Source organism: Monodon monoceros, unplaced genomic scaffold (genome assembly GCF_005190385.1).
Source record: "Monodon monoceros isolate NGI ecotype Baffin Bay Population unplaced genomic scaffold, NGI_Narwhal_1 Super_Scaffold_11, whole genome shotgun sequence".
In the NCBI taxonomy this organism is placed as follows: domain Eukaryota; kingdom Metazoa; phylum Chordata; class Mammalia; order Artiodactyla; family Monodontidae; genus Monodon; species Monodon monoceros.
The window spans coordinates 58,870,249-58,875,656 of NW_021703767.1; positions in this window are offsets into that span (position 1 = coordinate 58,870,249).

Consider the following 5,408-nt stretch of genomic DNA (forward strand, 5'->3'; position numbering starts at 1 on the left):
ATTCCATCCATGTTGCCACAAACAGCAGGATGTCCTTCTTTCTTTTGGCAAATAATACTCCTGTGTGTTTGTGTGTGTGTGTGTGTGTGTATACATATGTATGTATACATACATACGTATACATATATGTATATGCCATTTATATATGCGCCACATCTCGTTTATTGATTCATCCATTGACACTTGGGCTATTTAAATATTTTGGCTATTGTGAGCAGTGCTACAACGAACATGGCGGTGCATGTATCTCAAGACCCTATTTTCCTTTCCTTCATATATATACTGAAGAGGTGGGATTGCTGGATCATACGGTAGTTCTAGTTTTAAGGAACCTCCATAATGTTTTCCAGGGTGGCTGAATGAATTTACACTCCCAACACCAGCACAAAAGGATACCCTTTTCTCCACATCCTTGCCAACACTTCCCTGTTGAAGAGGTAGGAAGATGAAGAGAGCCCTCCCAGGCCTTCTGACCTGGTATGGAGTGCCAAGCACCAGATTCCCTTCTGGTGTTTGCATAGATGGGAGCTTCCCTAGCTGACCCTGGTGAAAAGAATAGCCTTGAATGATCTTAATTCCAATGGCAAATCTGCTTATAACTTCCAGCTTCCCCTGCTCCCTCTCTAAGCTCATTCTTTGGGTTATCTCTCTTTTTTCCCCCATTCTTTCCCAATCCAAACATTCTATACCCTCTAGACTGACCTGCTGATCACTCATCAACAAAGAATGTAGATTCTGAGGTTGACACACTTTGACTCAAATTCTAGCTGTGTTGCTCATTATCTGCGTGATGTGGGACACAAGTTGCTCACTAAGCCTCACTAAGGCTTACTAAGGCTCACTAAGCCTCAGTTTTCTCATCTGTAAAAAGGGGGGAACTCGTACATTTCTCAAAGGGTTGTGGAGCTTCAGTGGGCTCATGTTATGGTTATTTATTGCTGAATAAAAAACCTTCCTGGATCTTAGTGGGTTAAAAAAAAAAAGTATCTCATGTTAGAAAAAGATTTGACAGGATTTTCTGTTTTTGAATGAAACTACATATACATCTACCTTATGATTCAACAATTCTACCCCTAGGAATTTATCCAAAAGTTAAAAACAGGTAATGTCATTAGAATAGCAGAGTAGAAGGATCCAATGCTCGTCCCCCCAACTACACACTGAGGAAAATAACTCTAGGACAACTCCAGAATACAATAAAGTAGCTTCAGAAATCCTGAGGAGCACAAAAACTAAGGATGGCACATAGAAAAGTGTAGAAAGCAAACCTGTGTCATCTCATCCCCCAGTGTGTCACAGCTTATTGCCAAGAGGGATGAGTGTGACCATCCCCTATGGGGAAAAAAGAGAACCAGAGGACCTCAGCAGCCCTAATCACTGCTGAGGACACTCTAGCTTTTGCCAAAGACTCCCACTGTCCACACCTATGCTGAACCCAGCTGATGGAGCTGCCTAGAGTCACCCCCGCTGTCCCCTACTCCCTGCTGGGCCCCAAGCAGCAGCTGCATCCTCCCCGCAAGGGCCAGAGCTGCCTCTGTGCAATGCTGCCCCCTCTCCAGGGCCAGAGCCATATGTACACTGCTGAATCCCTCAGTTCCCAGTGCCAGAGCAGACACCCTTCTTCCACAAACATGCACTCGTCCTGGACCCTATCTCTGCAACTGCTACACATGAGCCTGTGCCTGAGACTCTTCTGCTGCACTACTGCTGCAGCAAATGCTCATGCATGCTGGACCCATACCCAGAGGTGTCCTGGCTGTGACTTGCTCAAATGAAATAACACAGTAAACAGCAACACAAAAGCATGTGAAAGCACAAATCTCACAAAGGTAAATATACAGACATATGTAGAGCTGTCTATAACACAGTAAAGGTGGTGTATAAATTATTTTTAACCCTAATATAAAGCTTAAACATTTGTTTGTGGGTATACAATATAAAAGGAAACCAAATGTCTACAAGAACACAAAGTGCTGGAGGTGGGAAGAGTAAAAGGACAGGGCTTGGTACGAAACTGAAGTTTTGTTATCAATTTAAAATAGAAGGTTATAACTACAAGATATTTTATGCAAGTCTTGAGCTAACCAACAAGAAAACAGATACACAAAAGATGCAAAATAAATCAAAGCAAATCACTATAAAAAATCATGAGAGGAACAGAGGGACAAAACAACTGAAAGACAAACAGAAAACAACAAAATGGCAATGTGAAGTCATCACTTATCAATAATTTAACTTAAAATATTAAACTCACCAATCAAAAGGCACAAAGTGGCCAAATGAATTTAAAAGACCAAGATCTATCTATATACTGTCTGCAGAGACTTGCTTTTAAATTAAAGATACATGTAGACTGAAAGTGAAGAAATGGTAAAAGATATTTCATACAAATGGTAACCAAACAAAGCAGATTCACTATACTCATATCAGATAAAATATACTTTAAGTCTAAATCTGTCTCAAGAGACAAAAAAGGTCATTATATAATGATAAAAGAATCAATTCAGGGCTTCCCTGGTGGCGCAGTGGTTGAGAGTCTGCCTGCCGATGCAGGGGACACGGGTTCGTGCCCCGGTACGCGAAGATCCCACGTGCTGTGGAGCAGCTGGGCCTGTGAGCCATGGCCGCTGAGCCTGCGCGTCCGGAGCCTGTGCTCCACAACGGGAGAGGCCACAGCAGTGAGAGGCACGCGTACCGCAAAAAAAAAAAAAAAAAAAAAAGAAAGAAAAAGAATCAATTCAACTGGAAGATATAAAAATTATAAATACATAACACACTCAGCATCAGAGTATCAAAAGTAAATACTGACAGATCTGAAGGCAGAAACTGACAGCAATGTAATAATAGTAGGGAACTTCAATATTCTGCTTACAATAATGGATAGAACATCCATCCAGAAAATCAATAAGAAACAGCTGACTTGAACACTATAGATCAAGGGAAGTTCATATACAGGACTTTCTACACAACAGCAGAAGAATACACATCTTTCTCAAGTGCACATGGAACACATTCCCCAAGAGAGATCACAAGTCAACAAATTTAAGAAAACTGAAACCATTCCAAGTATTTCTTATAACCACTTGGAATAAAACCAGATCAGTAACAGGCAAGGAAACTGGAAAATACATGGAAATTAAACAACACACTCTTGAACAACGATTGGGTCAAAGACAAAATCACAAGAAAAGTTTAAAAGTACCACCAGACAAACAAAAATGAAAACACAGCATGCCAAAAACTATGGGATGCAGGAAAAGCGATAATAAAAAGGAATTTTTAGTGATAAATGGCTACGTTAAAAAGAAGAGCACAAATAACCTAAATTTACACCTCAACAAACTAGAAAAAGAACTAAGCCCAAATTTAGCCAAAGGAAGGAAATAACCAAGATCAGAGGAGAAAAAAAAAAAAAATAGAGACTAGCAAGACAATAGCAAAGATCAAAGAAACTTTAGCTAGACTAAGAAAAAAAGAGGGAAGACACAAAATCATAAATAAAAGAGACATTACAACTGATAACACAGAAATACTAAGGATCATAGGAAACTATTATGAATGATTATATACCAACAAATTAAACTAGAAGAAATGGATGAATTACTAGAAACACAAACTATCAACATTGAATCATAAAGAAACAGAAAATCTGAACAGAACAATAATGCGTAAGGAGACTGAATCAATAATCAAAACCTCCCAACAAAGAAAAATCCAGGACTGTCTGGTTTCACTAGTGAATCCTACCAAACATTTAAAGAATTAATACCAATCCTTCTCAAAGTCTTCCAAAAATTTGAAGAGGAAGGAACACTTCCAAACTTACTTTATAAGGTTAGCAATATCCTGACATCAAAACCAGACAAGAACACTGCAAGAAAAGAATATTATAGGGCAATATCCCCAATGAACAAAGATGCAAAAATCCTCAAAATATTAGCAAACCAATTTCAACAATACATTAAAGGAATCACACACCATGATCAAGTGAGATTTATTCCTGGGATGCAAGGATGGTTCAACATATGCAATTCAATAAATGTTACATCGCATTAACAAGATGAAGGATAAAAATCACATGATCATCCCAATATATACTGCAGAAAAAGCATTTGATGAAATTCAACATCCTTTCATGATAAAAACTCTCAACAAACTAGGTACAGATAGAAGGTATCTCAACATAATAAAACCCATTTATGGATAAGCCCACAGCTAACATCATACTCAGTGGCAAAAAGCTAAGATCAGGAACAAGACAAGGATGCCCATTATCACCACTGATAGAATTCAACAGCAAAAAACAACAAAAACAAAAACACAACCCAATTGAAAAATAAGCAAAGTACTTGAATAGATATTTTTCCAAAGAAGACATCCATATCGCTAACAGGTACATGAAAAGATGCTCAACATCACTAATCATCAGGGAAATGCAAATCAAAACCACAAAGAAGTATCAACTCACATCTGTTAGGATGGCTATTATCAAAAAAAAACAGAGATAACAAAGGATGGTGAAGATACAGAGAAAAGGAAACACTTGTACAGTGTTAGGGAATGTAAACTGGTACAGCCACTATGAAAACAGTATGGAGATTCCTCAATAAGTTAAATAGAACTACCGTATGATGCAGCAATCCCATGTCTTTGGGATATATCCGAAGGAAATAAAATCATTATCACAAGGAGATATATGTACTCTCGTATTTGTTGCAGCATTATTCACAATAGCCAAGATTTCAAAACAACCCAAATGTTCTTTGAAGGGGATGTGGTATATGGGGATTGGAATTCTGGAGTCCACTGGTATCTAACCCAGCATAGGCTTTTGACCTCTATTTAGTGAATGAACATATTTGGGCTCCGTAGTGGTAGTTGTAGCAGCAGCGATATCAAGGGGAATAATAATCATAACAACAACAATTTTCTTTAGCATTTTCAAAATGTGTTCACTGTGGTTGTCATGGAGGCATGCCACTCAAATCTCCCTTCTGGAGAGAGCCTCCTGCAAGGAGTGTAATAAGCTGATGGCTTCCACCTGCCACACCTTTGGGATCTGCACACAGCAGTAGAACCAGGACATTCCTGGCAGATGGGGTGCTTCTCTAATAGGCAATCTGTGCTCCTGGATCCCCATTAATCTGTCTGACACTTTCTTGGAGCTGCACTGCAAGATGAGACTCTTTCTCCCCAAGTCTCCTTTCTTCTCCTTCTCTTTTCACAGCTGTCTCACCTGCATCGTGGTCTCTCCTCGACTACTGTTAATATATACACTGCAATATTATTCAGCCTTTAAAAAAATAGGAAACCCTGTCATTTGCAACAACATGGATTAATCAGGAGGGCATTTCACCAGAAATAAGCCAGATAGAAGACAAATACCTCAGGTTACCCTTTATATGTGG